We start from the raw sequence: 15,566 nt of genomic DNA on the forward strand, positions 1-15,566 counted from the left end.
ACCCCCATTTCCGTAATACTTCCTGCAGACTTTTGCTTGTAGATATATAAATGTAATATACTCCGCACTCTTCGGTTTGACCGGAGAAAACAATTTCATCACCCTAACACTTTTCCAGTTTATTCTCCCACCTTCAAATGAAAAGACACTAGAAAGGCAAGATAGCCCTTTCTCGAGGCAGGTTCCCATGGTTTTGAGGGAATGGCAGATGCCTTTCTGCAGTGGCGGCTGCAATCTTCCGCAAAGCAGAAACTGCAGCTCACACCCTCTTCTTTCCTCACCCTAACCCACTATCCCAAGTCCACATAAACCTTAAAAACACACACACACAACTCCTGCAATCTCGCATTCCCCTCACACCTTACACGGCAAGCAAGCCAGGATGCCCGACGTTACAGAAGCGCTCCACCCACTCGGTGGCCCCACCCATCGCCACCCCGCCCCCGCCCCCAAACGCCCGAGGGGCCCGTTGATAGGGCAGCGAAGCCTGCCACTCTCGCGGTGCGGCCCGCCCCCTCCTCGCTCCCCGCTGGGGCTGGAGGGGCTGGAGCATCAACGCGAGTAGCTGCGAGCAGCCGCGGTAGCGGCTGCGCGTAGTTGCAGTTGCGCCATCTGTCAGGAGCGGACCCGGCGGGGAGGGGGCTGCCGCGGGAGAGGAGGAGGGGTCGCCGCGAGCCGAAGGCAGTCGAGACCCGACCGCCGACCGGCCGCGGGAGCAGAGGAGAGGCTGCACTCGGAGCCGCGCGTCCACCGCCGTCCGGGCGCGCGGCGCTTCAAGCCGAGCACCGAGGGCTTCCCAGGCTCACACAAAGCCGCCGCCCGCGCCTGGGAGGGATCCGGCCGCCGGGCCGGGGACACCCGGCGCCGCCCCCTGGGCACTCTCAGAAGGCCCACCGGCTCCCGGGCCCGCCGAGGAACCACCGGAGCCGCTTCGGCCGCGCCGGAGGAGGGCGGGGAGAGGACCATGTGAATGGGCTCCGGAGCCTGAGCGCAGCGCAGGTAAGCGGACGGGGATGCGCCGCGGGGCTGCGGGGATGCTGCGGAGACGCCGGCCGCCGGCGCCCCCGCGCAGCGCCGCCCCCGCCGCGGGGCCCAGCGCTGCAGTCTCTGGGCCACCGCCGTCTCCCGGGCGCCCCGCTGGGCTGCCGGGGAGTTGGTCCCGCTCGGAGTCTTCCTGTGGTCGCGCTGGAGGACACCTCTGCGGGGTGCGGCCCCGAGGTAGCTCAGGCATGGGGGGTGCATTTCCTCGCGGGCGCCGGCTGTGAATAGGAATTGGCTTCGGGGCTAGGCTGGCCCAGACTCCACCCCCGCCCTCTTTTCGGGGCCCCCCGCGGGGACCCGGGCTGTGTGTGTTGTTTTAATGTCAGGGATGATGTAATCACTTAATAATTGAAGCCCAGTGCTGCTTCCCTCCCCACCCCACTCCACCCCTGCCCCACTCCTCCACCTCTCGGCCTCCTCCTCTTGCGGCCGTCGCCTTCCCCATCGCATCCTCCTGCCTATTTCTGGCACGTCCCTTGCACTTCCCCCATCCTCCCCTCCACTCTTCCTGTGCCACCACCCACCCGTCCCCAGTCCCCCGTGCTGGAGCCGTAGCTCCTCTTCCTCTGACCCCCACATTCCTCCTGCTCCCTTAGGCTCCTTTCTCCTCCCTTCCCTGCTCGCTGGATTTCCTCTCGACTTCCTTAGATCGATGACTGTTTTTGTTTGGTCGCCTCCCCTCTCTTATCTGCGCCCACAGGCGGAGGGGACTGAGCCAGAAAGAGGCCACCGAGCTTGGGCCCAGGCAGAGATTTGCTGGGACTGAGTGAGAAGAGGGATAATAAAATCACCCTTCTTGCCCCTCCTCCCCCCAATAAATCACACAGACTCGCCGGCTGTGTGTGTGTGTGTGTGTGTGTGTGTGTGTGTGTGTGTGTGACACAAAGAGCCCTTTCAGTGCACAGAGAGGAGATGCACAAAGTACCCAAGGATGGGCGCGATGCTTCTTGTTTCTCTTCCCTGGGGCTTCCCTTTTTCTCAGATAAAGCAGTTGATCTTCTCTCTGAGAGTCTTTCCTGCCACATTTACCAAAAAATAAAAGGCCCCAGATGCAGGGTGGCAGGTGCTGGCATTTTGCTGTATTCATGGACCGGTAGTATTGACTGGCAGCTGCAGTATTTCTTAGATTTAAGGGGGAAATGATTTCAGCTGTCTGAAGAGTTGCTTTACTTTCAAGGTAGCACCCTCCCCCACCCAGTTTCAACCCCCTCTCATCGTAGGGGGTAGGATAAATTGGTATGGGGGAAGAAGACTTTTGTTTCTGAAAGAGAGTTAAATTGATGTTTGCTAGGAGTGAGGCAGCCTAACTTGCTTCTTCTCTCAAGTCTAAGGAGTACTGAAGTCTTTTGAAATGAAGTCTTGTCTGCCTAGTAATTGTTTTACCCTTATATTTAAACAAGCTCCTGGGGACATTGCTAACACAGCACTAAATTGGTATTTGGAAGACCACTGGAGACTGTGTCTCTTCCCTGCTTCAGGGTAGCCTTCAGACGCCCACATCCTTCCTCTCACCACCAAGTTGACTGTAATACTTTCCACCCTTTGTGCTCTTTCTCCCGAGTCCCTGCCCCATGGGTACTGTGCTTTCAGATGAAGGGACTCACAGATTTTTGGAGGAAGTGGTTTTGGTAACTATCTCAGGTTTTGGAGGCACTTAGCTATGATCGAAGGATGTAGAGAATCTTTTGACTGATCTCTTAAACCATCTACTGATGTTCCTCTTAAAGAGGAAATATAAATGTAAATCTGGGGGCTTAATGTTCCATTTTGTAAGCCAGTGACTATTACATCCTTAATCAATAATGTCAAAACTTAGGTTGAACCCATTGATTCCTAAGAGCATGGCTCTTTGACTATTATAAGTAATAGAACTGTCTCATGTTCTTCAAGAATTTTATTAGAAAAGAGTTGTTATGGTTCATTAAACATTTACTTCTGCACTTTCTAAGGACATCCATCTTGGAACTTTTTATATTAAAAAAAAGCAAAAGGATTAATGAGCGTACTGTAAAAAAAAACAAAAAACAATGGTTTGTTTGTTTGATGCCAGACCCAGGAAAGAAAGTCAGTGCACAATAAACTTGCGCTCTGTTGACCGAGTTCAAGAGAATGATGAGTTTGAATGTGAACAAACGCATACTCTGCTTTCTGCAGTTTTATTCTATGCTTTCTCCTGGGTCTGGAATCTCCAACCCCACCTGATTTGCTTGGGTCCCGTTAAACCTAGAGCCTAGCTGAAAAGTCTTCTACTCTGGGATGCTTTCTCCATCTTTTCACCTTCAAACAAATCACCATGCGTCCAATTTTGTTTTCATACCTCAGCAGCTGGCACATGTCTATTTCCAGCATTAGTCTGAGCAACACATTGGAAGAAGGAACCTGGTCTTATTTATCTTGTTTCAACAAGCGTTAGCTAGGTCTTTGGTATGTGCTAAGCACCTGGATTAATTAGGCTACTGTTAACAGCTGTAACAAATAGGCCTGCAAAAATATAATGCCTCAAAAGCAATAGACGTTTATTATTCCTCATGTAATAATTCAAAATGGGTATTTCTGATCAGTGGGTGGCTTTCTTCCATGCAGTGATTCTGGACCCCAAGTTCTCCCATCCCATAGCACTCCATTGTAACCTGCTTTCAGCTGGCAGAAGGACAAAAGAGGGAATAGAGGGGATGTACCGACTTTTTAAATGCCTAGGCCTGGAAATGACACCCATCACTTCTACTTACATACTTTACTTGAGGGCTAGTTATATGGCCACATTTAACTGCAAGGGAGCCTGGGAAATATAGTTAAGCCATGTGACCAGAAAAAAGTTCAAGAAGAAATGTATTTTGGGCCAGCAGCTTTGCCATATACTGCCTCTCAACAAGGCACAGTCGTTGCCCTCAAGGAGTTTGTAGGCTGATGAGAATTAAATGGTAACCTAGAGCCTGTACCCATCATTGTCTTGTATCTTTGATTTTATAAGTTCTGACCTTCTCATTTTAAACCTGTTTCCCAAAACCTTGCTTTTTGTCGGTTCTAGTGGCCAGTTCCCACCCAGTAATTTCCTGTAATACAGTGATCTGATGGCTCCTGTGCTGACTTTGACGTGGCTCTCCAGTAGCACCTTTGTTGGCCAAGATTTTTATCTGCTGATTTTATAGACTCCCCAAGTGGCTAAGCGGGTCTTTAGAAATCACAGTCATACCTTCTCTAATTGGAAGAGGAAATTAAACAGACTCCAGAGGAGAAATTTCTTGCCCCAGGCCATGTTCATGGGAAGGGAGCCTCATCTGCCCAGCTCTTCAGTCCCCCCTGGGTCCCCTCCATCCCGCAGATACCCTGAGTTGGTGACTGTGAGCCCTGCATCTTCCGTGGAGTAAAGTGAGCTCCCAGACCTCCAGGAGCGGGGTGAACTGCTAGTGTTCTGGATAATCCGTGTTCTCCACAGGCCTTCCCAGGAGCAATTCTGTCTGTACTAGTCATCATACTTAGTTATGCACATGTTTTTGCTATAAACAGTTTATTACATTCATCTGTTCTGCAAACATTGGCCAGTATGTTATTGTGTGCAAGACACTGGGAGATAGGATTATGAAAATGAATACTTCTGCTGTGTTCTCTCTGTTCAGCTTAGTCTGCTAGAGGAGATAAAAATAATACATAATAACTACTTTTATTGAGTATTTACTATGTGTCAAGCACTGTTTAAGCTCTAATCTTAGCAATAATGGTATGAACACCTGAAACTAATATAAATTGTAAATCAACTATACTTCAATTAAAAACAATAATGATATGAAGTAGTTTCACTTATAATCCCCATTTTACAGATGAGCATTTGAAGCAAGGGAGGTTAAATAACTAACTCAAGATCATACATGGCTAGTAAGTGGTAGAGTCAGGATTCAGGCCCAGTTAGTTTGGTTTCAAAGCCCTTGCTCTTAGCCATGAGGCAATATGCAAAATACTACCTATGGATATAATGATGATATTGATTAAAATGTGTTACATGCCATAAAGGGGGGTGGCGTAAATGCTTTGGCAATTGATACTTTTGGTTGTTGGGAAATATAACTATGTTTAAATAAAAAATAAAATGTCCATTTCTACCACCATGCTTTCCATTTTAGACCCTCATTTATTGCTCACCTAGGAAATAAAAAACATAAATTAAAAAATGGGAAAGCAAAGCATGTTGATACTGGAAATACTTTTACTCTGTGTGATTCTTTATTTTCAGCTGGGTCCCTGTGTGTCCCACAGATAGGTCTGTAAGAATTTGTGAATCGTCCTACATATTTACTCATCCAGCAACATTCATTCATTGTATCTACCACTTGCCAGACATTGAACTAGATGCTTCAGAGACAAAGAGTTATAATCCTGGCCCAAGGAACTGCACGAGGAAGTCTCTGACCACTGTGATAACTGCTGTGATTCTAGGGGTCCGCAAGAGAGCATGAACTCCACAGAGAGGTGGGAAAATGGGGTGGCGAGACAGAGAAGGCCAGAGGAGGAATTGGCCCGCTGAGTGTTGTGGGAAAGCCCCAGAAGGAGCAGCCCAGAAAGCAGGTGCACAGACTTTTTAGGAAACTGCAAGTCGTTCAGGGTGGGTGAGGGTGGTAGAGAGATGGACAGAGGGAGAAGATGGGGCTGGTAGAAGAGTACTTAAATGTCAGGAATGCCATTTAAGAGTTGTAAGTAGAGGTGCCACTTTGGTCTGATTTGTTTTGTAAAGATCCATCTGGCCACACTGTGGGCTGATGGCCAGAGGTGGTCAAGACAGATGCAGGGAAGGTAGTTGTGGAAACTCAGATGAGCCATAGATGAGGTGCTGCACGGAAGTGGGGATGGAGCCAAAGAGACAGAATAAGAGAGGGTGAGATAGCATATTGTGTGAGGGGAGAGGCAGAGGGGGGTCCTTGGGAAGTAGGTGGAGAAAGACATGCAGACAAGCAATGCAGTAAAAGCAGCAGGGAGTGGGTGTTTAAATGATGACTTTATCACGGACACTTTGGACTTTCCAGTCAAAGTATCTTGTAGGCAGTTGAATAGTAAGGGACTTAGAGATCATGTAGTCCAGCACATCCATTTTACTTATGAGGAAAAATGAGGCCCCGAGTGGCTAAGTGCCAAGGTGGCAGTCACCACTTAAAGCCAGGTTTCAACCCTTTCAGCCCAGGTGTGGGCTGTGGTCAGGAGCATGGACTCGGGGTGTGGTCCTGGTCTGACCCCTTCCAGCTGTGTGAGCTGGACCCAGTTACCTAAGCTCTCTGTGCCTCCCTTTCTTCACCTTTATAATGGAGTTATAGTTCCTACCTCAAAGGTTTGCTGTGCGGAGTCCATAATTAATACATGTAAAGTGCTCAGAATAGTACCCCACACATAGAAAAGCTGTGTGTTTGCTGCTGTGGTTCATGTGTGTATATATGTAGATACATACATATACACGTAACATGTGTACATCTGACACATATATCCCTTAGGGAAGGGAGGGTAAAAATGTATTCTGGGGCTTCCCTGGTGGCGCAGTGGTTGAGAGTCCGCCTGCCGATGCAGGGGACGCGGGTTCGTGCCCTGGTCCGGGAGGATCCCGCATGCCGTGGAGTGGCTGGGCCCGTGAGCCATGGCCGCTGAGCCTGCGCGTCCGGAGCCTGTGCTCCGCAACGGGAGAGGCCACAGCGGTGAGAGGCCCGCGTACCGCGAAAAAAAAAAAATGTATTCTGTGCAGAAAAGGACATTTTGAATATTTTAGAAAGAGATGTGGGTGATTGTCAGTTCTGAATCAAGAATTATTGGAAAACATAGGAAATTAGTTGAAATAATATGGAAAATAGCATTTTTAGCAAGTCTTCTTAAGAAATGCAGAACCTTTTTTATTCTTCAATAGAAAACATAAAAGTACTTTGAAGTTAGCCCTATAAAAGGATATCTTTGTTTTAGTCAGATAACCAGAGTTTTAACCTATTTTCAATGTGCATCCCTTGAGTTTGACTTCAGAATGTCATCGTGACTTTCTGAAGGTAGAATAAACCACAGAATAGGAAAAAGCCCCGTGAGTTACGAGTTTCATGCACTTGGTTCCTATGAAAAAAAGGTGATTTGGGTTATTTAGAGGAAAGTAATTTTTTTCTGTGTTTCTAGTTGAGCAAATCTAATTTTTGGCTACTAAAACACATGAGAAGCCTGAACGGTATTATCCAAATGGACGTGGGTGACATGTAGTTCAGACAACTTCGGAGTAAGTGGCGCTCTGGACTTGATTAGAACACAGTAATCCTGGAAGGATATAAATTGAACTGGATTTATGGTCTAATAAAAACGTGGGAAGAAAAGATAATGCTAACTGACTCATGAAAGTTTAACAACGTTTGTAAGGCCCTGAGTTGGAGAGCTCTCGTTTGAATGAGAGCGTTTTCCCTCTCGTCTCAGCCTGCTTCCAGAATGACCTGCGTCGTGTCTTGCTCAGGCTGTGAAGCAGACTGGAGTCCTGTTGCTGGGTCTTCTTTGGATGCAGAGATCATCACCTGTTGTGCCTCTGTCCACCCGTGACCTTAGGCAGCACCCGTTGGTTTGAGCAAATGAGTACTGAGCACCCATTAACTGTGTTTGGGGGAGAAAAAAAATAAGGTGTGGGAAAGTCTTAGCCCATTGCTGATTTGAATTCAGAAGGCCTTTCCTGAGGACTACTTATTTCTGACCTGTATTGCCCTCTGTGATAGTGTAAAAAAGCACTTAGCACCCCACAGCCACTCACCTCTCCCTAAATATACCAGAAAAATAATCATACCTACCTTTGTTATTGAATCCCAGAGGCCTTAAGTGCTTTACATACCGTAATTTACTTAGTTATAACAACTCGATGAGGCAGGGTCAAATGGGAAGATCGAGGCTCAGAAAGGTAAAGTAACTTGCCCATTGTCACACGGCTAATTACTAGTGAAGCCAGGTGTGTCTGGTTCCCAAACTTGCACCTGCTTTTGCTCCAAAGCTGTGGTTCTTCGTTCCCTGCGTACTCTCAAGCCTCCTTGCCTTTGCATTGCAGTTACTTCTGTGTTAGGTTTTGGGGGATACAAAGGCGCCTTTGACCCCAGGGAAGCCCCACTCCTTCTGTGGCTCCACTCAAGACTTACCTTCTGGGAAGCCCCCCTTTGGTCCTGTCTCTGGGCTCCCATGGCACTTGGTTACTGCCTCATCATCACCCTCATCACAGCCTGACTTCTAAAGCAGAGTGGAGTCAGCTGGGTCGGACAGTGGGAAGACACTGGTCTTTTTCCCTGACTTGGGAGCTCTTTCAAGTCAGGGGCTGTGTCTTATTCGTGGTTGATTTGCCAGCTGAACACCCAGCAGTATTCCATGAGGTACTGTCGTTATTATTCCCATTTGATAGATGGGGAAACTGAGGCCTAGACGTGAAGTGATTTGGTCAGGGTCACACAACTAGTAAGCAGAGCTGGGGTCTGAACCCAGACAGTCTGGCTCCAGAATCAATGCTCTTAACACTAAATTTGTTCCAACTCTCAAACAAGATTATAAACCGCAGGCTAGAGGCGGTGCCCTCCGCCTCCCAGCCCAGTACCTCACAGTCCACACACAGTAAAGATCACCCTCTTGTTTCTACCATCCACTCTGGCAGAAAGACAAACAGGATATGTCTAACCAGGCCTTATCTCATGATACGGAAAGAGCTTTGGGGCCGTGGTTACATGACTGTCCTCTGAGGGTCTTAGAGAATGAATGCATAGTCCCAGGCCCAGTTCTGACTCAGGAGGTATGGGGTGGCCAGGGTTGAACACTGACATCTTTCCTGTATATGAGAATGGCCCTGAGGATGGAGCCATCGGGGAGGCAGCTTCTGAAAGACGAGGAATGAAGAAGCACAGTGACTCAGCCACAGTGGGGAGAGCTGGCTGTTGAAGTGGCAAAAAACCACCCATCAGCCAGAGCCAGAGGGAACTAAGCCCGGGGGAGGCTGGGGTCAGAAATCCGTCACAGAAAGACCTCTTACCTTGTCTTTTTAAGATTTCTAAGTACCTGCTCCTTTTGAATGTGCTGGTGGGATCTCATCTGATGAATTCAAACACTTTCATTTTCTTCAGAGCTTCCATCTTGGAGGTACCCAAAAATAGTAAGCTTTTCAAGGAGTTGTATAAGGATTCCATCTGCTTTATACTGAAAAGTAGGGCTTTAATGGAAAATTAAAAATGAGTCAGATTGCCTTTACCGCAACAAAGCCCAGGGCACTTTTCCCAATCCTTTCTTCTTTTAATCCCCAGAAAAAGTTACTGAATCTGTATTTCTGTGAAATTCTGCCCAATTGAAATTCTACTGAATAGGCAAATAAACACCAACGAGTTCCTTCATTTCCACACATTGTAGTATCTGTTTGGAAGCAGTAACAATAGCAAATGTTGTCACTTGTAAAATTGGACTTTTATTTCAATTTGAACTGTATTCCAGAAATTGTGTGATACGCTTCCCGTAGCTAGGCATATGCACGCAAGGATATTTGAAAATCACTGATTTCTGTTAAAGGTTTCTCTTGTTTGCTCTCAGAGTTTGGAGGGGCTCACCTTTTTATTGTCTGACCTCCTAGAGATACAAATAGCCCCTCATCATTTTCAGTTACAGGAGCTGAGTTGTTAATGAACTCTCACACTCTGTCATTCTGTACCTTTTATCACCATCTCCTGCTTGAAAATGCCAGTTCTGTAGCTGTACTTTGTGTGTGCCTTTGCCCGATCGATATTCTCGTGATACGTTGTGTCCTTCAGGCTCTCCTGTGGTTTGCAAATAATGATTCCAGTTGCTTCACTCCTACGCTTCCTAGCTTGAGTTGAGGAGGTGGTTGATCCATGTCAAAACTCATGTGCTGGCTGATGTAAATACTGGTTCTTTTGCCTTGTCCCCTAACAACCCAGTGAACGGGAGAAAGGCCAAATCCTTTAGCCTGGCATTCAACGCCTTCCCCCATCTCCATTTTCTGAGGCATTCCTGGCTCACCTCATTCACCATCACGCTAACACTTGATTCTCCAGATGTCAACATAGTATCTCATTAGTATGGAATACGTGTTCTGGCCTTTGCTCTCCTTTCCTGGACTCCCCAGCCCTTCCTTTCCCCGGGAACCCTATCCATTTCTCAAGGCCCAGCTGGAATCCCAGCCCTGGGCAGCTTCCCCTCGTCTCATTCTCTTGCATTGAACCTGTGTGCCTCTCAGTTGCCTCCTAAGAAATGATGCCTTGTGTTGTTAGTTAAATCCTGATATGAGGAATCCAAGGAGCAGAGAATTTTTGTGAGTTGCCCAAGGTCATACATGCAGTTCCTCACTTAGTTTAGACTAGAAGCCAGGTCTCCTGGAAATCTGTGTATGTGGGTCCTGCCTTCTCAACAGACCATTGGCCTCATATGTGCAAAAATGTTGGGGTTTTTTGTCCCCCTGTAGCTTGTAGCACACTGTCATTCATGGTGTAGATACTCAGCAGGTATTTATTTAGATAGGCCCTGGGGGCAGAGTGCTGGAATATGTAGCTGGTTTCCTCCCCATCTGTGAGGCTAGGCTGGCATCTCCTTGGACATGGAGCTTCTGTAGTTTCTGACGGCACTAGATTCACTCTCTATGGACCCATGTGATGTAGGTACGGGGACTGTCCTATACTGTCTTCAGAACCACCATTGTCTTCTGAGAATGGTATGTGTTTAAAGATCTTTTATCCATAATCTTGAGCTTTTTGTTAAAAATTTAAGGTGGTCGGGGCAACAGTTACTTCTTTTGCCCTCAGTCATCAGGTTTTCATCAATAAGATTTTCACCAAAAACAACAGAAAGTTACCGATAGTGCACAATGATGTCCAAGACCAGGGAGAAATGCAGAATGTTTCAAAATCTGGAAGAAACTGGAAAAATACAACAGTGAATTATAGAAGAGGGAAAAGTGGCAGAATGGACCACTGGTGTTGTGCCTGAAGGTCTGTGGAGCCTGGGGAAACGGAAGGAGGCAGGCTCACCTACTGTGCACCTACCCATGGCTGGACCTCTCACAGTAGCATTTAGCTGAGTCCCTCAGCCACATGGAACCCAGCTGTAGCTGTGAGGGTGCCTTCCTTTCCATGCATTCATTTTGTTCATTTGGCATATCTGGAGAATCTCCTCAGCCGAGACTTAAGGTCCTACAGAGTAATGTTTTAACACTAGAACCCAACCACAGCCTCTGTATATCCTTCCACAGAGTGATTGACAATAAACCTTATAAAATGTTTTCCATGGTTGCGGGGAGGGACTACTTGAGTCATTTCTGTAACAGAAGACACAACAGCACACAGGCAGTGTTTGTCAGCCCCTCATTAAGAGTCTTCTCAGCTCCCTGTGGAAAGCTCTCTGTGATTCCTCATGAATGGCTTTGCCTGCCTAATCCTCACCTGGATGCCAGGTTTAATGTATCCGAGGGATGGAGAGCATTAAAAACACCTTCTGTAGATATTGGCCAACTGCTAACAGCAGAGAGGGGGAAGGGGTGGACCTTATGCTTCACTGTTGCTTGAAAAGCCATTATGGTCTTTGGAAAGCGGTAGTGAACTTTTTTCCTTCCTTCCCCACGCGCTGTCTATGATTTCAGCGCTTTCCCCGCCCGCCTCCCCACTGCCACAAGCACCACCTTCAATGTGGGAGATCACGTGCCACTAACAAGATGCACTCTCCCCTTGGCCAGCGTATAATATCACCACTTCGCGTATTTATCCAACTTGTTCGTGTTCAGTCACTTTGGTACGTCAGTGTCAATACTGTGCATTTTCAGTAGCAAGCTTCTAGAAGGCTGAAAGTGCACCTCATTTAATTTGCTTTGTGCCGTGAAACACTGCACTGAACTGTGGATTTATTAAATGCTTGTAGATCTTGATTCTAAGCTTCCAAGTTGGGAGGTCTTAAAAGTGTTCTCAGTACTTCTGGCATGAGATGCATCTCGAGTACATTTTCCTCTTGTGGATAACACATCAGGTCCTCTGCATTGGTGGATCCTCAGAGTCATGGGATAGAATTCAGAGTTTGGTTGCACATGATGTTTTAGGTTCCACCTTATGTTTCCCCTCCTTGGTCGAAAATGCAATGATCCCAGCTTCTAATTCTGTCAGCAGGTTAGGGCCAAAGCACAGGTAATATGCCATACCACACCCTTCTGTTCACAGAAGTGCGATATAATTCCCTGTGTCTTATGGTTATTATTTCAACAGATTCTTGACTTCAGACTGCTGAGACTTGGAGGTAGTTCTCTAAGGGGCCAAGGATTGCTCACTGAAGGCTGGTGAGGTATGGCTGGGAAGAACCTATAAGGACTACCGTGTCCTGAGCAGAGCCACATGCCTCTGTGGGTGTCAGTAGCTCCTGGGAAGTTCTGGTTAGTTTATACCTAAGGGTATAACAAGGAGGATTGGCGTTTGGAAAACTGCAGCTCCAAACATTCTCTGATTGTACCTCAGCCCAACTATGCCATACGGAGAAGAGTCCAGTGTGGCAAAGTGTTGAGAGTCCCCAGTCTAGGGGGCTCAAGGGGAGCCCCAGTGCCGTCCCTGATCTCACATCCCTGGCTTGTGACAGAGGTTCTGTCTCCAGGGGATGAAATATCCCAGCCTCCACTGCCACAACAATGCGCCCACGCATTTGAGGTACAGCACTGTCACTGTGGGAGGAGTCTTGCTCGTACTCCCCACCAGGACACTCAGCTGGGCTCTTGGTGCCTCCTGGATGAGCTAGAACATGCAGAAATGATCCACTAAAGAGGGTGATGTTGGTGAGGCTGGAGAGAGAGGTGTAATGGATGGAAGGGGATCAACAAAGAGTCGGTGGGGGACACGACCTGATACCTGATCATGTCAGGTATAGAAGGAGCCCTTGTATTAGTTTCCTGTGGGTGCTGTAACAAATGACTATGAACTGGGTGGCTTCAAACAACAGGCAATTTCCTCTCACAGTTCTGGAGGCCAGAAGTCTTGATGTTCAGGTGTCAGCTCAGGAAGACTCTGTTCCCTGCCTCTTTCCAGCAACCCTTGTTTTTCCTGGGCTTGTAAACCCATCAGTACAGTTCCTGCCTTCATCTTCACACAACATTATCCTCTGTGTGTCTTTACATGGCCTTCTCTTATAAGGACACTTGTCACTGGATTTAGGTCCCACCCTAATCCAAGATGATCTCATCTCAAAATCCTTAATTACATCTGCAAAGACCCTTTTTCCATATAAGGTCACATTCCCAAGCTCCAGATGGACATACTTTGGGGGGCTACCATTCAACCCACTGTAGCCCTCAAAAGGATAAAAATTAGCAGTAACTCGGAGGGAGAAAGAACAGATGAGGAAGGTATTCGTAAGTTTGAATGACTACTAAAGGGTAGGCACAGTACTTTACATGTGTGATTTTAAACTGTCGCTTCAAGATAGGTGAAGATGACAGTGAAATTTTTATGTGAAAAGCAGTTCAAAGACGTGGAGTGTCCTGAAAGTTTTCAGTAAAATTGGAGGCGGAGCCATCATCCGAGGTTGGAAGATTTGGGGATGGGAGGGAGACTTGGAGAATATAGAAAAAGCCCAAACAACCAGGAGTATATAGGATAATGTGTTAATAGATGGATAAAAAGTATTACAGAGAAATAGTGAGGCTCCTTTGGAATTTGTAAGTATTTTTAATGGGTCCTTTTAGCCCAGTTTTGTGACTTTGCTTGGTAGTACTTGTCACTTTGGAATGGAAAATCTGACTTCGTGGTGAGAGTTGGTTTGAATAGTCAAATGAAGAAGATGTTCTAAGAGATAAAGCATCAGTTGAATTAGCTGAAAGTAGGGTTCACGCTGGATAGGGGAGTGAGCTGGAATTGGGATGACGGATAAGGCAAGGAAGGGCCTGAGCTTTTAGGGATATGATGGGTGAACACACCCATCATATACGGAGGAGGAGAGGCAAAGGCGAGAAGGCCCTGGGAAGAAGAAACCCAGGAGGTGGAGAGTTCTAAATGATGCTGAACAGGGTGGCTTCCTGTTGAATGGATCCACTCAACAGTAGAATAGAGATCAAGGACAATAATTCTTATATAAAGAATTCAAGAAAATGGAAGCCATAGTTCCCTTTTTGCCCTTGGTTCAAATTATGTATAAATGGTGTCTTCTAGAAAAATGACATGTCAGTATGTTGCACTTTTTAAAAATCCTGGATGAGTGTTCTGGGACCTCTGAGAACTTGCATTATGACCAGCTGGTTCAGTGGGGATAATACTTTGAACTAGTATTCAATTTACTTTCCCTTCCTTCTAATTCTTAGTTGCCCTGTTAGTCTCCCCCATTGAGGCAGAGGATTCCATTACTTCGGGGGAAGGACAGAGTATGGCCTAAGACAAAGAAGACATTGTTCAGCTTTTGACTTCCAAAACAGGACCTTGAGGCATGTTTGGAGACCAGAGTTAGCCCAGGCCTTCATTTAAGAGAGGCAGGCTTTGTTAGAAGCAAAGTGATTTGCGGATTCCGAGAAGCCAGATCTCAGAAGACGTGGCGTATATTGTACAGTCAGCCACGCAGGATGGGGAGGCTGCAGAAAGGAGGAAGTGCCTTCCTGGGTTGGAGGATGGAGTTTGTAGAGATTTGGAGGAGGCTAGAGATAAAAAATGAATGGGTCACTGAGATGCCACACTCCAGGTGGACGGAGGAGAATCTGCCCCGCGTCCATCTGGTTATCTGGAAGGACGCCACATTGGAGTGGACCCTGCATTGGGGCATATTTAGGCAGAAACAGCCCTGAGGTGATACGCCTTCCCCTCATTTCCTGAAGCTTACATGTGATGTAAGAGAAATCCCAACAATCCTGCAGGCCCCCTAGGACAAATGTGGAGGTGCTGCGGGAGCTGGGCGGGAGAGTCCCCGGGTCAGGTTGAAGAGGGCACAGAATGAACTGGGCCAGGCTGAAGACTGGCTGCAGGTTTCCACCAATCACATCAGCAGAACCAGGCTAGCACCCAAAACAAAAGGATGAGACATCCCAGGGAGGCCAGTGAGGGCTTAGAGGGCAGTGCCTGGACCAGGTCGTCGCCCCATCATGTGGTGGTCTCTAATCTTCCCCCTTGGGGAAGGAGGGAGAGGAAAAGGAACACAGCCCTTTTGAAAAGGAACACAGCCCTGAGAGGCAGTCTGAGATGAGCTCAATTTGACTAATTGCCCTGAAGCAACGAAAATTTTAAATCTGAAGAGCAAGTTATCTTGAAGTAGCGAGATTGTTTTTTCTACCATCAGCAGAAATGCAGTGGTCATGATCAAGTTGAATTCAACTATGGAGAAATGTATGCAGCTGAGTAGGAAGTATACGTTTCAAACCTTCTACGTTGCATTTGAGCTGTATTTTAACAGGATGATGATGGTGATGGTGATGGTGGCAAATTTGCTTACTTGTATTCCTATAATATGCTTTTTCCTTTGGGTAAATTGTGGCTTAGCCTACCTGTATTAGGTTCATTTTGGGCAAGAAGTGGGAAGATCTGTCCTCTCAAGGAGCAGAGTTGTCCACC

At 47.2% G+C, this 15,566-nt stretch overlaps 1 protein-coding gene across 3 annotated transcripts in view; it reads left to right on the plus strand.

Annotated features, from left to right (window-relative positions):
- The first annotated feature begins 560 nt into the window (after positions 1-560).
- FYN (FYN proto-oncogene, Src family tyrosine kinase) overlaps positions 561-15,566 on the plus strand; it is a 208,261-nt gene continuing 193,255 nt past the window's right edge. For all 3 annotated transcript variants that reach the window (XM_060030071.1, XM_060030067.1, XM_060030065.1), the window contains exon 1: positions 561-999. The gene's annotated coding sequence lies outside the window, so the exon portion shown is untranslated. The remainder of the gene's footprint in view (positions 1,000-15,566) is intronic.

This window comes from Delphinus delphis, chromosome 14 (assembly GCF_949987515.2).
Source record: "Delphinus delphis chromosome 14, mDelDel1.2, whole genome shotgun sequence".
Classification (NCBI taxonomy): Eukaryota; Metazoa; Chordata; class Mammalia; order Artiodactyla; family Delphinidae; genus Delphinus; species Delphinus delphis.